The 21,494-nt window shown below is 34.7% G+C and overlaps 1 protein-coding gene across 3 annotated transcripts in view; it reads left to right on the forward strand.

The window, feature by feature from the left end:
• Positions 1–3,607: 3,607 nt before the first annotated feature.
• Positions 3,608–21,494, forward strand: part of LOC114357751 (uncharacterized) — a 47,837-nt gene continuing 29,950 nt past the window's right edge. Inside the window, exon 1 of one of the 3 annotated variants that reach the window (XM_028311521.1) lies at positions 3,608–3,943. The gene's annotated coding sequence lies outside the window, so the exon portion shown is untranslated. The remainder of the gene's footprint in view (positions 3,944–21,494) is intronic. The other 2 variants (XM_028311522.1, XM_028311520.1) reach the window with 2 other exon arrangements.

Genomic DNA, 21,494 nt, shown 5'->3' on the forward strand with positions numbered 1-21,494 from the left:
CTTAATCTGCAGGTACCCATGTCTTTCGAAAATCGTTTAATCCATTTGTTTCTTGTTCACCTTTAAAGAGTATTTTCACCCTATATTTATCATATTTCTTTTAACATTGCCTACCGTTATTGTTTTGTTTTCTTAATTAAAGAGCAAACAGTTGCTTCAGAACTTACTTTTTTGTCTACTCTTCAATTAATAAGGTAACACTATGAGTGATAGATCATTAATAGTTTAAGACGTGAGACAAACTATACTTACCTTATTCTCCCACGTTCATTAAAAGGTATTTTATATCTTGAAAGCTATTTAAGCTTTGTTAATTATGAAAAATCTCCACACTAATCAACCACACTAACGCGTGCAGGTCGTCATCGCCGGCGCGATCAAAGGAAAATGACAGGTCGCGTGAACTGTCATAGGTCACGCGATCTGTCATTGGCCTTTGATCGCGCCGGCGATGGCGATCTGCACGCGTTCTAGCTTTACGGAAAATGTGAATTTTCTATTGTCACTTAAGTACGAATTCTAAGCTTAAAAAGCTTGCTCAATTATTTATCAAGCTTTAAAAGTCAAACTTTTAATCAAAATTGGTTAGCAATGCAAACAAGATTCTTTCAATCAAGATTCTTGGCGGCTGCAACTCGGTTTTTGCCTGATACAGGTAGCATATCGCTCTGATTCTAGATAATGTGTAACAGTCCATAAAAACGTTGACTGCTGCGCTTGCGCAAGTAACCGGACAGCCTCAAAAAGTCACGTAAATGATCTATCAATTTCATACAGTTATGTTCGATTTCATTTAAATTATGTTTGGTATATACCACGGATGCAAATATGCGAGTGTTTGTGAGATTGGTGTAAATAAGTCAGTAATTTTGGATAATTTGGTTTTCTATCGAACTGCCAGTTAAAAGACATCTTACAACTCTTGCCAGTTAAGAAAGGCAACTCTTGGTCTCTTTCTAATGATGGCTAAAAGAAACTGAAAACTACTAAAGCGGTCAGTTCAAAAATCACAAGTGACATAAGTAGGTGGTCACCTACTACGTGACATAAGTGCGCTCGATATCTGGGTGCCATAAAGGTACGACCACACGGACAGTTCATGTGCAGCACATTTTGAAAACAACAACATAGGTGTTAACTTTTTCCAGTATGAATAACTTTTGAGGTTACAAAAACATAATTAACTCATAATTTGCAACAGAGCTAGAAACATTTAGAAAACTTCCTAGTAGAATAAACCATGAGAAGCATAGGCGAATAATTACCGTACCTACGCATAGCTCACACCAGTGGAATCTCACCTTTACCGACCAACCTGTCAAGGGCGGTGTCCATTACAAATCCGACGCGCGACAGTAATTAGTAATTATGTAAGAAATATGAAAGGTAACCGAGTTAATAAGTGTTATGTGTACGAAAACAAGTCAACCTACAGGCGACCTTCTTTTTGGGTTGGGAAGGTAAACAAGTGAAACTGGAAGAGGTTTTTCCTGATTGATGGTGGCTGATCTGACCAAGGTACAGATGACACTACAGCATATCGAGATTAACTTATCTGTACCTTATGTATTATGTACTTTTCTGTACTTACTTCCTAAGGCTACGAGTATTAGGTAATTTGGTTTAAGATTCAACATACATTTTGAGATATGATTACGTTCGTTCGTTTCAGCCGAATAACGTCCACTGCTAGACAAAGGCCTCCCCCAAGGATTTCCACAGAGACCGGTCCTGCGCCGCCCGCATCCAGGCACCTCCCTCGACCTTCACCAGATATAAGTGTATAGTGACCGAGTTTCTTGCGCTGCTTCTTCTCAGCACTGGCCCATTTATTGACCCGAAGTGGTAGGGTTAATACTGGGACGTGTAAGTGCTTTTTGCAAAGCCTACTTTCATAAATAAAATACGTTTTATACCTTTTTGCGTCAGTAAAAAACCTACTCTTACCGGTTTTAACTGGTAACTTATTGGATTTTTAACTAAAAGGTAAACATTAGTTTTATCATTTGACAAATACTGTTATCATTTTTTCTCTACATCCCATTGCAAAAATCATGTGTTCTAAGGGCCTTGACAGTCTCAAAGTCCTACAGCGCACGTGTTTCAGAACTGTAATAACTGCTTCAAGATTATAATTAACCAAGATTACAGTAATAAACGTGAATCATAATTAACTTGATAGTTAATCTAAAAAAACTGACTTGGCAACTTTGTAAGATTGAGTTGTTATCTCATTGAATCCAATGATATGATAAGTAGTGTCATGAACCACCATGAACAAACTCACTAAAAGAATCAACGGCAGAGACAGCGTTCGTGAAACCCAAAGTGGCTAAAACAACACAATCTTATTCCATTAAGTAATTGTAACAAAGACGTGTCGCGAACTTAATGGCTACTATTAGTAGAAATGTTAATTTCAAAATATCTTCATCAGTGCATTAGAAATACGAAATTTCCCAAACAAAAAAGAAAATGATTTGAAAGTAATTTATTATTATCACTGAACTAGTTTAAATTCATTTCTGTTTCACTAGACTTGTCACATTCTGAACATTATCGGTGCAGATTAAAAAACGTGCTAAATCTTACTGTCTGAACGGTATTTTGTGAGTCTGCTAACGAACTGAGGCGCCGAAGATATCCAATTAGGAGTAATAGTGATTAGTGCTCTCGATACTTTATTGCCCACTAGCTTTTACCCGCGACTTCGCCCGCGTGGAATTTTGTCTGTCACAGAAAAACTTTAGCACGCGTCCCTATTTCAAACACCGAGATAAAAACTATCCTATGTCCTTTCCATGGACTAAAACTATCCTATGTCTTTCATCAAAATCGGTTCAGTGGTTTAGGCGTGAAAGCAAGATAGACGGACAGACAGAGTTACTTTCGCATTTATAATATTAGTAATAGAGTATAGATAGTACACATTTGTCCCGCGTACGTGAAAACGCGCGGCCGGTCGCACCGACGCTGGTTAGGCGGATTAAACAAGGATTAAGGTGCCATTGGTAGACGCACGTGACTGCTAAAGTTAATATTAACTTAACTCCATTTATCTTATCCATGATGTGAGCAATCTTTAGTCCAATCTAGACTTGTGTTTACTAAGTTCATTATTGACAATGTTTAAGTACAAAAAAATACCAGTTAGGTCTTTGAATGGCAATCTGACTGCCACGATGACTCAATTGATGATTCTCACTTGGAAGCGAGGCATCGTTTTTATTTTTGCAGTAATTCCAAAACAATGGCGAAGTAATTATCCTTACTTTGAGGACAACTTAAGAAATAACACCATTAGCGTTATCTTAAGATCCATGATTTGCATAATTTACGCATTGTCTTCAAAAGAAAAATGACAAACTGACGGTGCAACGCGAGTTTTAGTTGTTCGCTTATTTTTAGAGTTGACGCGATGTAAGAACGACATCGTAAATTTCACTTTGCTGATTTCCTATCAATCTTAACTTGTCCTAAAGTCAAAAATTAAGTAATGACCTACCGAAATACGTTCACTAATTAATGACCTAACAAATCATAAGCGCAGGTTAACAAACCCGATTGTTGTGTCACCGCCTCCATTTCCAGTAGAGTAAGCGCGCACGCATTGACTCGTCCAAGCCGGCACGCGGCGCGCGCATCCGAGCGCTCTGAATTTTTCGCGCGATCGCGAAAACTTTCCGAACGTAAATCTTCGATAAAAAAAACTTATTAAAAAGAAATTGTGCGCTCATTTTCTACAGCGTCATGCCGTGAACTTTTGTGAAAAAAAAACAATTACCTACAGTTTTCCCGCCTTTTCCCGTGAAGTGAACTTTTTCGCCAGTGTAGTGAAAAGGAATCAGTGCTGTTTCAAAAAAGGAGGGCTGTCAAAATTGACATTAGTGTTGTGATTCTTCCCAGTTGGTGATTTTTCTACTGTTTATTGCATTTTGATGTGGTATGGGTTTACTGTGTTTGAACAGGTGCGGTTATCTGTCGAATGACGCGTGTTTTCAGTCAACCACGTTCAATAATTATACATTCGTTACTCTAATAAAGCACTAATCGTGAAAATAATTGGATTTTGTTAGTAGCTGGTAATTGTGACATATTAACACATTTCTTATGTATAGTTTTCGTACAACCATTACTTGTTTTGGTTTTTTGAACGATCCAATTGGCATTTAAAAGAAATGGCCTGTAAATTATTACAATTATGTTTAAAAAAGAAAAAATGATTATAGTCCAGTCAATAAAGCATTATAGATGGAAAACCGTGGAACACAATTTTTGACTTCGGGACTTTATTTAGACTAGTTAGGAGGTGAACATAGCAAAAGTCCCCGCCCTTAGCCCTTGAGCCGCCGGAGAGAGGGGAGTTTAAAGGTACCACTTTTCGGTTTTTCGCTTAATCCTCGGAAACTATGCGTCCTAGTGACATGACTACTATGAACCAAAAAAAGCTTATTCAATTTTCTACAGGTGAGATAGTCAAGTTTTTCTATATCTTGTATAGTTTTCGCGGCATCTGCTCTAGAAGGTCTGTAATATTGGAAATTTTATTTTTGTCTTACATGTTCCCATTAGGAGAAAATCGACTAAATCAACATTGAGCTAATATTCTAGACATGCGGGAGCATGTTAAGCCTAGTTCCAGGGAGGGGACTGCACCGTGCGTATATTTAGACGAACCACTTGGAGCCACTTTTGACTCCTCATCACTCAAAAAGTACTTTGCATTAACACTTCAAATTTGGCTCATCTATTGAGACTTGCAAGATAAACATCGGCTTCAAATTTCATAAACATACCTCAAATGGTTCTTTAGGTATTGACGTCCAAAAATCTACATGGCTGACCTTTATGACCAAATTCTAACCACTTCCAGATGACCTTGAAGGTTCAAATTTGACATCCAGATAGGTAGTTGTGTAAATACAAAGGAACAAATAAAAAATCAGTAAATTTTAATATTTCGCAGGTGATAGATAGATTTTAGTGCCCTAAATGTCGATTTTTGAACGTCAATACCTAAATAACCGTTTGAGGTATATTTATGAAATTTGAAGCTGATGTTTATCTTGCAAGTCTCAACACATGAGCCAAATTTGAAGTGTTAATGCACAGTACTTTTTGAGTGATGAGGAGTCAAAAGTGGCTCCAAGTGGTTCGTCTAAATATACTCACGGTGCAGTCCCCTCCCTGGAACTAGGCTTAACATGCTCCCGCATGTCTAGAATATTAGCTCAATGTTGATTTAGTCGATTTTCTCCTAATGGGAACATGTAAGACAAAAATAAAATTTCCAATATTACAGACCTTCTAGAGCAGATGCCGCGAAAACTATACAAGATATAGAAAAACTTGACTATCTCACCTGTAGAAAATTGAATAAGCTTTTTTTGGTTCATAGTAGTCATGTCACTAGGACGCATAGTTTCCGAGGATTAAGCGAAAAACCGAAAAGTGGTACCTTTAAACCCCCCTCTCCCCGCCAGCTTAAGGGCTAAGGGCGGGGACTTTTGCTATGTTCACCACCTAACTAGTTTAAATAAAGTCCCGAGGTCAGAAATTGTGTTCCATGGATTTCTCTCTACACCGTCGTTAAAGCATTCATTGACTGGACTATTAAGCGTTACTATAATTTTTAAATTGTTCGTTTTGACAATTGAAATAATATAGTCAAAAACAAGATTTCCCTCGATCGATGAACTTGACTTGTTTGCCGGTGATAAAATATAATATGTTATTTTAAATAATCTATTTCTCAGTTTTAATTATTAGTCTCAAGAGAAATCAACAATAAATTAGAAACAATTAGCAATGCTTATAAATAAACGATTAATTTAGAAAACACGATATCCAATCAAATATTTGAATATGGAAACTAATTTTTAATTGGATCGACTAAACGGCACTGGAATCGAGGACTATTATTTCACCTGTCATCGTGGCTAAAATCTATGAAACTTTAGGACTTTAATAGCAATTTGTTATTGAAATCGGTTCATCCGTTTGGCATTCAGCCGTGAAAACGAAACAGATAGACAGACATGCAACTGCTTATCCGTGTTTTTGTAAATCAAGTTAATAATTTGTATGCATAACGTAATAACTAAATGATATGAATAAGTACGCCTAATTGGTTAACACGTAAGTGGTGAAAATAATTTGGGAAAAAACTTGCTCTTAACCTTTGCTTACACGTTTTCCGCAAAAACTAAAAAAGAGTGACATGTACGAAGCCACATTAAGTTTTTAACTTTTTGCAAAATCACGTTGACCTTCGGTCAAGTGCAAAAGCCACTCCTGACTTACGTCAGCCGACAATTGAAGAACCGTCTGCATAGTGATGTAGTATATCGATAATGTTTTTAGAAATACTGCTGAACCGTGCACAATGCCTTACGAATTTGTTCACCTTTTGTGCACTTTTATTTAGGTAGTAAACAAATTAATGGATTGAAAAAGTTTGACATTAGGTAGTCGAGATGCGCGCTCTATCTAATCAAAAGTATCTGACGATAGCTACTTGAAGATTTGGTTCATTTGTAATCCTGTGCGTTCATGTGCACTGTGAGACCTCATAGTAATGTTTGTGCATACGAGCGTCTGTGTTTTTGACTTAGTCACGCAGAAAAATTCAGAAACTAAAATATCAATACCTATCTACATTTAGGTAAGCTAAACATATTTTTCCCCATTAAGTACATGGTTCAACAGGTTGTATTTGATAATATCTGTGTTATCTATAATGCTGCTATCAGTGACTGTTGACAATATATCTAGTTAAAATAAAATTCTGAAGGTTATGATATATATTATATATATTTATATTATCGTTACATCGATATTTAATTGTGAGCAACACTAACTGCTGTCGTTACAGGCAAGTGTTTGTGAGAATCATTATAATGACTTTTAATGAAATAACAGAGTGCTTGGTAACTCTACAATTAAGTAAGCTTGAAATTTTCGTGTGAACATTGTTTTTGCGACGCTTTTGACCAAAATTGTAATACGACAGACAGCAAAATAATCGAATACAATTTTAAATGGACGTTTTGAACTAAAAGTCGCCAATAGATTTTAATATTGGACTTATTATATCAATGATCTAACTAAACGATGATACACCGCCTTTTCCTTTTATCTCAACTGTTCTCTCCCAGGGATATTTGGAAGAGATCGCTTCCAAACGCCAAAATCGCTTAAATTGTTTCGTTTCAATTTTGAATTTTATTTTTCAGTTTAGTGTGGTGTGCAATAAATCTATCGATGTAATACGATCTTCTTCTATCGATCTAAAATGATATTGCCTTTCTGTAGCTATATCATCATAAGTTATAAACAATTCAACATCTTTAGTAGTGGTAGTTTTTACCACAATCGATAAAAAAAACCTTCCTCGTGCGTCAAACTTCTTTAACTCATGACTAAGTAAAATACCCACAATACACACAAAGGTAAATCATTCATTATACAACGAACACGAAAATGGTAATAATCATAATCTGTAACTAGACAATACGTTGCCATTTATCAATCCGAGATGGATTAGATATTAGAAAGACCTTTCGCTGACGAAACTAGCGCCAACGCTCGTGAGAAAATTAGTGAATAAGTGAGAAAGAATTCAACGTAAGAAAGTGCGCAAGAGCAAGCACGCGCCGTGGGCAGGGCTGGCACGCTGCCTTTCTTGTTAGAGACTTATTTATTTATGTCCAAATGACAGATATCAAGCTAAACACAGTAGCGACTTATTTCGTTGTAATACGTAATAATTTTGCAATAAAAAACGTTTTCTTTAACTTGGCCTAAACACCAACAAAAATTGAGTAACATTAATATGATTTTCAAAGAATAACTGAACCAACTACTGAAGTCTCTACATACGCGTCCTCCAATACATACACATTATCTGGTCCAGTCCGTAGCTATTCTAATTTTTTCAGCTGCTAATCGTATATAACCTGCACAGTAGCACTGATATTGGGCAGTACAGTGTATATTTAACTGCATCTTACTGGAATGCCCTATGAATTAAATAGTATCTTTATTACGACTGGTTTTGCAATAAAAAAACGTTTTCTTTGACTTGGCCTGAACACCAACAAAAATTAAGTGAGTAACGTTAATGATTTTCAAAGAATAAATGAAGTAACTACTGAAGTCTCTACATACGCGTCCTCCAATACACGTTATCTGGTCCAGTCCCCAGCTATTCTATTTTTTCGGCTGCTAATCGTAATTTAGCCTGCACAGTAGCACTGACACAATCAAAATCAAAATAAAAATATTTATTCAGTTTAGACCACAAGTGGCACGGCACTTATGAACGTCAAAATATTATTATAGAAAATAATAAAAAAAGAAAAGGTAGCCCTTATGGGGCACTTTACATGTCTCCTTTTCTTTTGGGCCCTACCAGACTAACCAGTCATACATTACAGTGTATATCTTACTCTATCTTACTGGAATGCCCTAAGACACAAATAGTTTCGACAGCCCTAGCAGTTGCTACCGGCTTGCAACGCGCCTGCGTCTGCATCAATCTCTGATCTCTTGTCGCCCAAGCGTGACTATTAAACCTTTCTGAAACATTACCAGTGTGTGCTCTATGCCACTGGGTCATATTTTCTTTCACTTGCTCACCTAAAGTAATATTTTGCGTTGTCCATACTTAGTTATTATAGCAAACCCTTCAGAGATTCGATGAAGAATCTAAATTGCAAGAATACAACGAGATATAAAATTAAAACAAACACAATTTATCCGGTTTGAATGGTAGCAATTCTTATTAAATATAAGACTGAGCTGTTTTGAGTTCGAAGAGAAAATCTCATAAAATTAAACAATGTGTCTATTTTTAATTAACTTCTTTTAAAATCGTTGTAACTTTTATTACTTACATAAAGATTTTCATATCAAAATTGAAGCATACATTATTTCTACAATTAAATAATTAAAATTAAAATACTTTAGTTTTATAGCAACCCTATCAGCGTTTGGGCCATTGACAATTTTATTGTTAGTGCTCAATCAATAATATGAAAAATTATTACGAACACAGAAAATTTATATCGAGTTAAAAGAAAATCGACAGTACACGAGTGCTTTCCAAAGGAAAAAGTAATCTGCTGTATGTAATGACAGGGTTACGATATGAGTATGTATATAATTAGACATTATAACCATAGATACTTCAAGGCTATCTTGTAGATAAGGTAGAAAATATTTATCTGTGTAAGGCTAAATTATTACTAATTAAGGTTCATTAACTAGCATCTTTCGGTAGTTGGACTTAGATCCACCTTTGCCCTCAAGAATAATTTTACATAATGTAACCCTGATCACTGAAAAATATGTTTGTTTTTCCTAGTCTAGGTATTCTGCGAGTGAGTCATTATGATAATTAGGTATTCTTTAAAATGTTTTCAATGGCACTAACCTTAAGACTTTGTCAACGATAAAATCACATCGGAAGTGTAAAATACAATGTACTCGTATATCGTAAATTCAATGTAAAAAGTTATAAAATAACAATAGAACGGAAGCGTTTTTAACATGTTTGAGTTACTTCTTTAGCGTTGTTTTAGTTAAAACACTAGACATAAAATATAAGTAAGTAACTAGTTATAATCTCCAAAAATGTTACTATTTTTATCTTATCTTAACTTCATGCTATTTGAAGGTGAACACGTACGTTTAACCTTCAACAGTCCCATACAACTCATACAAATTGGTAATTAAACCACCCATTTGAATAGTGATATTAATACTTATGATATGATTGATATTAAATCAATTACACAGTTCTTATTCACCGGTATAATATAAAACGCAAACTGTTACTTTTTGTGAAAATATCGCCAAAGATTTCTATTTCTTTGCATTTAATTGTTGTCGTGTAACCAATAAACAAAAAAAATACGTGAAAATAACAAAACACGTGTCAACTTTTTGTAACTTCGATGCCTAAATCGTCACAATAAAGTTAAATACAAAATTGTTTTTAACCCAAAATAATTACCTAATAACCACGCATCCACAAAGTGATATCTAAAAAAACTAACATTGAAAGAAATCAACACTAAAAGACACAAAACGACGTTGTACTTTCATTAGTTTTGTTTTTCAGTGAATCACTGCATACTTATATGTACGTAAATAGTACAAAACAAAGTCGCTTTCCGCTGTCTGTCCCTATGTATTTGATCTTTTAAAACTACGCAACGGATTTTGATGCGGTTTTTTGTATTAGATAGAGTGATTCAAGAGGAAGTTTTATATTATTACTTAGCACCCGTGCGAGGCCCGGGCGGGTCGCTAGTTTAAAAATATGAAGCATGTCAATAATAAATTTAATTAAAATACATACAAAAGTTGAACGGTAGCTAATTAAGATTTTTAAGATTCAAAAAATGCAATCTTGACAAAAAATTAACGACTGTAGATATTTCTGGCATCTTTTGTCATTAGACTTTATTATTAGTTAAAATTCTTATTTATTTGTTTAGGACTTTATACTAACCAAAAAAAGAACTAATCATAATTATTATTCGAATTTTATGGACTCAGTCTGAAATGAATAAATTTTATTTTATAATTAACACGTTGGGCGCCAGAGAGTTGCACAGTCAATATTTTTATCTTTGTACTTATTTATTTACTTTCTTGCCTTTAAAGATTTTAACTAGCTACAGCTAGGTATTTGACGCCATCCAATGTTCACAGACACCCTATTAGAGCGTTATCAGTGTGAACCGCGATAACCCGCTCTTATATCCCTTATCACACGATTACTGTACATAAATAACTCACGTAGGTATTGTTTATTGCCATTTTGAATCTAATTAGTAGAGACTTCTTTATACTTTCACGAATGGAATAGACCTTATTTGTATTGATATTTATGAAATTGGAACAATTTGTATTATTACCTATTGAGTAATATTTAAGTTTCAGTGTCTGAAAAGATATTATGTAATCTTCGGTAAAAACAGCACACAGGTTGGGTTGCATCATCTTACTTTGACTTTAACAAAAGTCAAAAATTGACAAACTCCATACAAAATACAACGGTTACCGTTAAAGTTACGGTCAAAGTTAGGTGGAGTAACTCAGCCTAAGTAACTATTTAACGGTTAACTTGTATTCTTTTCTTTAGCTCAAACATTTTTCTTTTAATTACTCGCGTAGTCGTGTAACCTTCAATCAAAAAATACTATGAAGCCTCTAAAGAAGCTGCCAGTGCTCTATTTGCAGGATATGTTCTAATATTCGCATGCAAACACATTTAATTGCTTGAATACATTATTTATCCATCGGTAGACTGTTACAATTAAAGTTTAATTACATTTTATTTGTAAGATTGCAAAACGTTTATCCGGAAGCGTGTGGAACGCTTTCTTTTTTAGACGTTTCCTATATAACGCCTTTATTAATAATATGTACCTAAAATAATTCGTTTTAAAACTTAATTGCTGAAATTATTTCGTTGTGAATTTCATTGTCACAAATAACGGTTTATTGTATACCTCACCGCCGCCCGCGACTCTGTATGTTTGGACCCCGTTTTACCCCCTTTTACGAAACTCCACCCGGGTTTCGTAAAACCTACCTGCCAAATTTTAAGTTTGTAGATGTTATAGTTTCTGTGATTTCGTGATTAATCAGTGAATAGGTATATAGATATAGATTAGAACATGATTAGTTTAATTGTCCCGTAAATTGCAGTACAGTAATGGATTTATTTTGTGCGTACCGAGATGTGCCGGTACGCTTCAGTGGGCAGTGTAACGACGCTGAGAAACTCGTCTAGACGATCCGGTACACGGTGGCCCATTCAAAAAATAACGTTTCTTTCTTTCTTTCTTCTTCATTTACCGTTTATTAATTCTAATACACTAACAGAACTTGCTTCAGACTCTCACTTGCGTGGCAGATTGTGCTTTTTATTAATTACCTAAGTATTGGCTATGAGTACGAAATCCTCATTGCTGAAAAACGCTCTAAAATGCTCTATTAATTTTCAAATTCAAATAGTTTATCCAGTAGGTACAAAAACCCTTTCCAGGGCACTTATACACGTCCCAAATATAGCTTGCTCTACCACCATTTCGGGACAACATTGGAATTTTGGGAGTTGGTCAAAGTAGAATAAGTTAAGAAAGATAAACAAAATACCTAATCTGAAATCATGGATAGTCGGATTCACAACAAGTATTGGAGGATAGATATAGGAAGAACCTTCAATAGTTTCAAAAAGGTGAAAAATAAAAAAAAAGTTTATTATTCTCGTGAATGCACAGTCAGAGGCAGACACCTTTTGTTTTTCATGTTATTAATATTCTTGCACGTTGAACATTCGTTCGTTCGTTCGTTTCAGCCAAATGACGTCCACTGCTGGACAAAGGCCTCCCCCAAGGTTTTCCACGTTGAACATTGTTTTCAGTAAAATATTCATATATTCGTAACGTACAAAATCTTCTGAGTACGTCAAATAATTTCCCTATTTATTTTAATTTATTTTATGTAGAACATTGACGCAATATCGTAATTAATTTAATAAGAATCATAAAGTTTTTACGATAAAACATGGCCGTTGCTAAGTGGATGGTTTTTGTAGCCAAGCGTGAAATGTTACATCCATACTTACTTACGGGCAAATATCTTTAACTGAGTTATAATATTCTGTGACATAACGTTATAAGTGTCTTAATCTTAACACATTTTACACGAATTATGAAATAACTGTCATTTTCCTTAATCGTGCCTGTTAAAAATATTGCCACTCGTGTTTACCTACTTGCTTTCGGCCCGCGGCTTCGCCCGCGTGAAGTTTTGTCCGTTACAGAAAAACTTTATCGCGCGCGTCCCTGTTTCAAAAACCGGGATAAAAACTATCCTATGTCCTTTCCCGGGACTCAAACTATCTCTATGCCAAATTTCATCTAATCGGTACAGTGGTTTAGGCGTGAAAGCCACACAGACAGACAGACAGAGACACACATTTACCTATAAGTGGGGATTATAAAACCAACTCTATGTAATGAAAAATTTCAGGCCACACTGTTCAGGCATACAAATTACAATACAGAACATAAATTATGATTTCTTTAATGATCTTATATTTAATGAATTATCTGAAGTTCTAATAAATTAAAGGTGAAAGTTTTGCGTCTTTTAAATAATAATGTCTTAATAAGTATCACTATTAATTAATTATTCAAGTAACGTATTTTTTTTTCTTTGTTAAGTTTGCGTTTGTTGCAAAAATATTTGTTTATTTTAATAATTTGTAAATAAATTAGTAAAAGACACTTAGTATGTACTAGCGGCCACCCGCGACTTCGTACGCGTGGATCCCGTTTTACCCCCTTAGGGGTGGAGAATCGTAAAAGCCTGATCCGTCCAGTGGTTTGGGCTGTGCGTTGATAAATCACTATAGTCAGTCAGTCAGTCAGTCACCTTTGAGTATATATATTTAGATTAGGTTTGTACTTAAAATACTTACATGTCTTCCCTATTTCTAAATCTTATTGAAATTATGTGCCCGATATTATATCATATTAGCTTATATTGCCACTATTGGTGCTTATAGCAATATGTATGATAGCAACACTTATCTAAGGCTCTACGAACACAAGCGTGACGTCAAACCTTGAGGTTGTTTACTAACACCAAATAGAGACATGGTACTGTACCAACATTGGTTTAACCATCTAATAAACTATTAAACAAGTAAGGTAATAAGTAGATACTTATCGAAGAGTTAAATATCCAACGTTATATTATCTAATACTATTTGCTATTTTCATAAATGATTTTTATTTCAGTAAGATAAGAGATTTTTAAGATAAGATACAGTGAATACATAAAATAACCTACTACAAGGCTACAATAAGGCTTTTCACTTTAATATTTTAGGTGCTCCAAAATAGTACTCTATAAACAAAATAATCCACTCAATGAAACCGAACCGGAGTCCGTATTGAATTAGAGAAATAATGTTACTAGTAGAATTAATCTGCTTTCAGTCTTTATTTATTGAACCTGTATTAGATATACATTCATTTTCATCGTCTATACGAAGAAAACATTGATTTGGTAGCCTAAGCGCAGTCGTAACTAATATTGTCATTTTTAATAAAAAAATATATATGATTTACAGTTTTGTAGAGCCTCGCAATACGAATAATAGCGAGTTATTGTGATTTATTTTGTAGCACATACTCGTACAATGCAGTTATTTTGTAGCACTAGTTAACTAGAGCATCAATTTCCAATTTTGTTACGGCGATTCCCTCCCTACGATTTTTTTTATTTACGGACCCCTTAAATTCTACCTTCAGAGAGCGTCTGAGTTTACATCAAACGTCGTCACTAGTGAGCTTAAAAAATGTCATTAAATGTATGATGGATTGTACAGCGCCCCTAGCGGAAACTTTCAAGAAGTGAATTTTTCATATATTTTTTTAACATGCTCACTAGTGACGACGTTTGAGGTAAACTCACACTAAGCCTTCAGCTTACAAGTACCCACATAATATGCTATAATATTCATGAATTGATTAATATCTACACCTCTTGCTCGCAAGTCCTATGTTGCCAGGATCTACCGCTTAAAGTCTAAAAAAACACCCAAGCAGTATAGTAAGTCTCAGAGGAAAACTAAACTGTCATTAAACAAATAACTAAATTAACCAAAAGAAACATTTAGCTAACTGTTGACGTATAAATCAACAGTTAATGTGAACCTTCAATCAGTTAAATCGGACCTTAACATTACCGTAAATACCTGTTTAAAATGATGACGGAATTACTCGACATGACGAAAGACGGTTTCACAAAATAATATTCCTTATCGAGCAAGTGGGTACTTAGTTGTATTACTTGAGTGTAATTATATCGTTTGCCTTGTACTTCGCCCCGACATAAATAGGGTTGTCAACACTAAGTTAACAGCAATTTTGTGGTTTTAACTCTTTTTTACATTAAATTACTTACAAGTATTAATTAATGTGGTATTTGTGATACATATTTGTTTCGTCAAAAGTTTAAATCCTACTCTTCGCGTCATATGTGCTGAACATTAATAAATAAAAATATTATTAATTACGCCTTATAAGCAATATTACATTGTATTTTCATTAGTTATTGCATTAGTGAACAAAACATGAAGGACTGTTTTTTGAAATACATATATTTGTAGTAGCTCGTATTTTGATGATTTTTTGACACAAACTTTGTCGCATGACGATAGGTAATTACTTATAATGGCACTAATTTAAAAAGTATTCGTTTAATAGAACGCAAAGAGCAGTAAAGATTTTTTTCCACAAGTATTCTATAAAAAGTCATTTTTATTTATTAACATACGCATGTCACAGTCAAAATCAATATCAAAAATATTCTATTTGTTTAGACTAAAATTAGTTCTTACAATTCGTCAAATGCTATAAGTAGCCTTTACATATCTTATTATTTTTTTTCACTACCAGCGCTTTGAGACAAACATTTGGCATGTGCTGTAGTTAAGTACCAACCCTAGCCCTAAAGGACTGGTTCCATAGCAATCAACAACAAATTGAATCACTACAAAAACTGCCCAAAGAACACTTGTAACTGCTCATCATAATAACTGGTTTTTGTTTTCGGCAAGCGGATTTTTGATTTAAGTAATAGACTACAATATTATTACTGGTTCCAATTCCCGTTTCTACTTAAAATAAACATGCAACGAAAATCTAATTGGAAAACATAATTTAGATTGTTGTTCAAACAACAAGTGTTTATAAACATAAAAAAATTGCAATTAAAAATACTTACTCAAAATGTCATCTTGAGCAAAATAGCGTGTTTTATTAATATCATTATCATAACACCAACTAACAACTATTTTTATACGTATTGTTAAGACTTAAAACAAAAATCTGTTATAATATTTACCTAATGTTTTCTTTCGTCTCCAAATCTAAAAGGTCTAGTTAGTTTTCATGGGATTTCACCACCAAAATCTTTGAATGTGATTTAGAGTACCTACATAACCTTAGATTTTCAAGGCGATAGTGAATAAACTCAAGGCAGGTACTCGTATGAACCATCCTAGACAACATCTCACGCGATTACGTTCAAATTATTTTGATGATTACTCCTTGTTTTGCATTAAAAATCTATCGCTCTTTAATGCATCCGCTTCAATACCCGCTAACTCAAGACCCTGCCGTCCAATTACGATATTGTTCGTTTGCGAGTCGGTTGCCGACCGTTTTTCGCGCGAACTAATTGTCAGCGTGCTCTACCACGCGCTGCGCACGCGCATAATATGTAGGACTTCTAATCGTAGAGTAGCCATAAGTTTTGATAGTGCTGAAACTTTAGATAGCATCATCATCATTTCAGCCATAGGACGTCCACTGCTGTACATAGGCCTCCCACAATGATTTCCATAATGGCCAGTTGGACGTTAGTAGTGGCCTTTACGTCCTACGCTGCGCTTTACGGTATGTACGTTACGGAAACTTTAGATATAATAATTATAAAAAATAATGATTAAATAGGGTTTACAAGATTTGTGTGTACATAGTAAATAGCAAAGTTTTATGGCCCTTGTTAGTCCGACTTTGAGTTATAAAGTTCCATACTTATTTCAGGTTTTCATGGTCACCTTACATAAAGTGAAGCTGCTTCGTTTCCTGGAAATCTATGTGACATTCGTTACGTCTTGAGTTATGATTTTAATTAAAGAGTTTAACTGCCTTCAATAAATTATTCAGATAGCTTTGTCCTGAAACTGTTTCCTTTATAGTTCGTTCAGGATTTAATAAAAGGATACTTTCCTATTATATGAGATTTACATGCTATTTAAATAAATTCAATTACGAAATCACGAATATGAAAATCGAATCGAATGACAATATTGTGACTTTCACTATTATATTCTTTTAAAATATAAATATTAGTTACTTTAAATATAAGTAGAAGTACATAGGTACTAAGTAGATATTAAATACTAAAGTCAATGCCTTTTCGGTGATACTTTCAATAGTACCGTATCTTCGTTAAAACTCAAACACGAAACTTAATTATCTGAATATAATGCTGAAATTATTGCATTAAAGAAAATACTTTTTCCTTCTAAATTGCTAAGTAAACAATGCGAAAAACGAATTTATCAAAGCTTTAATTAAGTGTAAGTAATGTGTAATTTCAAGGCCTGTAATTGGCTAGTTTCATTGTTCGTGATGAATTGTCGTTTGCTCCTGCCTAGGGCATGAATATCGGAATCTCGGAATCTCGTAATATCGGAATCTCGGACTGCTAGATCCGATATTTCAATTCCGATATTGAGCGACCCAATATCGTAATATCGGAATCAGATAAAAGTTTTAATTGAGATTTTAAACAAAGCGTTTAAACGCGCCACAACCTGCCACAAAGCCCAAAGTACATGATTGGCAAAGACCAATGATTTTCTCATGTCTCTCACCGTCACTTTTTGTTCCACTGCAAATATTTTAATATCTTTACTATTTATGGTTAATTTAACTTGTTCTAAATCAATTTTGGCTTACGGCCCAATATGTAATTAACACTTTTTCTTTACGATGAAGCCCAGACTGTAAACTGTTTGTATACCTATTACAAATAAATAAATAAAATAAATAAATTTTAGCATTTGCCATAGGTCAACAAAGAACGACATCTCATTCCCTTTCAAACATTAATTTTACTGGACTATGGACCGTCAGTTCTGCGTACTAACTACTATGTGCCCTGCCCATTGCCACTTTAGCTTGCTAGTCCGTCGGGCTATGTCAGCGACCTTAATTAGTTTACGGAGCTCCTCATTTCTAATTAGATCTCGTAAAGAAACACCAAGCTTATCCCTCTCCATAGCACGTTGTGCCCTATATTCGAAGGTCACGTTTTCGAGCCGTATATCATCACTGGTAACACACACTAATTGAAGACTTTCGTCTTCGTATTCGACGATTTACCTCTTTCTCGAAATTGCATCGTTTGTCCGAGATAGACATATACTTACTTGTCAACAATCTCGAGAATCGAGCTCCTAACCGAAACTGGGTAAGGAGCAACATGGACATTCGACATAAGCTTCGTTTTTTTTCATATTCATCCGAAGGCCTACCTGTTGGGAAACTCGATTAAGGTCTTCGAGCATTGTGATAAGGTCTTCCAAGGGTTCTACCTTAGTACACAAAACAGACGGACGATGAGGCAGCAAGGTTCTGAAGTGGAGGCCACGTACCGGAAAGCGCAGCGTAGGACTCATAACCACAAGGTGGACCGACGACCTCATAAAGGTAGCAGGAAGGCGCTGGATGCAGGCCGCCACCAACCGGCCATTGTGAAAATCATTATCGGAGCCTGTGTTCAGCAGTGGACGTCCTATGGCTGACATGATGATGATTATGGCCCGTGGTTTTGTGAGTTGTACATCGATAATCAAAAAGGAACAAATTACAAGCATATTCAAGTTTTTTACCACTCTCTACAATTTTTGTAGCACGTGATTTGAATGACTCTAAAATTCGTTCCGCCAACATAAAACAGGGTAATATAATGAAGGAGTAAAAGTTTGTTTATACCTGTGATTTTACAAAAACACTTTAATTATTTGCTAGTCCATATAAGCTCATTATCAGTAACCACTCATTCAGTGGCGGCATAAGGCGTAGGCGACGTTGGCCACCGCCTACGGCCTCGCGGAACAAGGGGCCTCGCGCATCAAAAATTTTGAAAAAATGTATACAAGGTGGAGATGACAATATCACAATATGACAATAAATGCAAACATTGACTATTAAATATAAATTCTTGATAGCTAAACAATGTAGTTAAAAAAATATATTTTTTTGCAAACAAATTCAGCCATAATCAGACACAAAATTAAGCAACAACACGGTTTTAAGTGACGAACATTATTCTTTGGCGCAATATTCCTTTAAAAATAATCACTGAATCAAGAAATCAGAAACTGTCAATGAATAGACCGTTGACCCGTTTTTTTTTTTTATAAAATCCGTCTTCAGCTTTATGGTCTTCAGGTCGCCACAAAACAAGGCCTCGCGAAATCTGTCTTGCCCACATCAAATTTAGGTCTTGCCCCGCCACTGCATTCATTATCAGGTGATCCGTCTGCTCGTTTGCCTCTTGTCACATAAAAAACCAAATGAAATGGGTACCCATAACGTAAAAATGGTTTTAAAACTTCAATTTTATGAAGTGCTGTTTTGTACCAAATTAAAGATTTTGATTACAATCATTATTTTATTGTAAACAATCCAGAATTCTTACGAATATAACCAAATATTAATTTTATAGCACATGAACTCAATTCCGATATTAATATCGGAATTCCGATATTGAGATCTAATATCGGAATTCAATATCGGAATTGAAAACCTTCCGATATTACATGCCCTAGTCCTGCCTAATGATTGTTGATGAAGCACTTCTATGCAGTACTAGACAGGCTGTGTTGATCGGAAATATAGCTCTTAGTATCAACAGACTATTTATTTGATTGCGATCGAGGAGCAAATATGCCCTGAGACCCGCAAAGTTATAATCGACAAAGTAAAAGCGGATTTCATTTGTCTAAAGCAGGGATGACGAACCTATAAGTATCAACGTGCCACCTTTATAAATATTTTTTTGATGTAGTCATAGACGTGCCATCAAAATAACACCTAATGCTATCAATGAGGTGTAGTATCGTACAAGTGACTGGACCTTACTCTACAGTGGCACTAATTGATGAGGGCAAATACGATAGCCCTGAATCTAAACACATTATTTACTATTTTATTTTATAGTAAAATAGCTTTCCGCCCGCGGCTTCGCCCGCGTGGATTTTTGTCTGTCACAGAAAAACTTTATCGCGCGCGTCCCTGTTTCAAAAACCGGGATAAAAACTATCCTATGTTCTTTCCCGGGACTCAAACTATCTCTATGCCAAATTTCATCAAAATCGGTTGCGAGGTTTAAGCGAGAAAGCGTAACAGACAGACAGACAGACAGACAGACAGACAGACAGACAGAGTTACTTTCGCATTTATAATATTAGTTGGGATTTTGTGATTGGTTCGCCATTCCTGGTCTAAAGTATTGTGTCGTGTCTTGATGGCTTCTGACGTGTCACATACAAAATGTATGAAACTGATTCCATTGTTATGCGTCAAGACACATCACGTCAGACAAAATATAGGTAACTTCACCTTAAAATAAAACTAATAAACTTAAATAAGATTGATAAAACGTTGTCATTATTAACTTCCACATTTTGTTTACTTTCAAATTATGATAAGTAACCGCGTTGTATTTTTCTGAATATCTTGTCTAGTAGTACGCAAGACTGGCATGAATGGCTGCACGCTACACTCTGATATCATCCAAGAAATCTCTATCTTCACTTTATCTGGTTCACATCGGATTGAAAACGTTTAACAGTTAATACAATATGTTTTTTATGTATTCTAATAGTGTAGCTTACATAGTAAAACAATGGATAGATAAGTATTTAAAGAAAACTGACAATGATGACTGAGTTTTTTTGCATTAAGTGATTCTTCTCAGCATTTTCCCACATCTTACGACCAGAAGGGATGGTAGAGTCAAAATTAACGTCTTATTCTAGACAAGTTACTTTAGTGACTTTTCTTCTTCGTATTTTCTTTAGATTCATTAAATTCTTTCTTGTACCTACTTCTTTTTACAAAAGTGGTAGTGCTCGCTCATCGTAAACAAACGTCTTCTAAAAAAATTGCATGCGTGTAAAATGTTTTGATCTACTATCTCCTTACTAACTGGCTTAAAATGACCAGTTATCGTGGTGACAACTATGTAATCATCTCACAAAATCTACTTGTCGTTGATGTCATATGTGTTAACACACGGTGAGCTGTAAAGTGACAGATTTGGCGTTGATTAGGTATAGATATCACCGTTTTGTACTCAATGCACCATGAAACTGTGATTGCTTTGGATTTGCAATAAATAGCTTTATACCACAAACCATCTAGGTAATTTGGCTGCTACCAAATGCGTTGAATTAACAATTAAATAAAGAAGTTTAATAATTTAATAATTAATTTGAATTATTAATTTCAGCTGCGTGAAATTCAGTAGTTTTGCATGAACATCCATCCTCGCAAACTTTCACATTTATAATATTAAGAACAAACTTGATTCAATCTTATAACCTATATCGATAAAAATTATCTAAGAAATCTCGCATGGTCGTTAATTCTATTGTACATAGATATTTGTATTTATGAAAACTATGTAATTTGTTTATTTTGTTCCACATGAATATTCCGAAACCAATAATTAGTGAAGTGTGTATCGAAATCGTGACCTAATGAACCGTATAATTGCAGCAGACGTCTCTTACGCATAATCACATAACATAATTTATGTTTAGAAACTTCGATCGCGCAATAATTAGCAAATACCTAACCTTGCAAATTAATCAGGTG

The sequence above is a fragment of the Ostrinia furnacalis genome, unplaced genomic scaffold (assembly GCF_004193835.3).
Source record: "Ostrinia furnacalis isolate ACB-3 unplaced genomic scaffold, ASM419383v2 OfSCF3339, whole genome shotgun sequence".
NCBI lineage: Eukaryota > Metazoa > Arthropoda > Insecta > Lepidoptera > Crambidae > Ostrinia > Ostrinia furnacalis.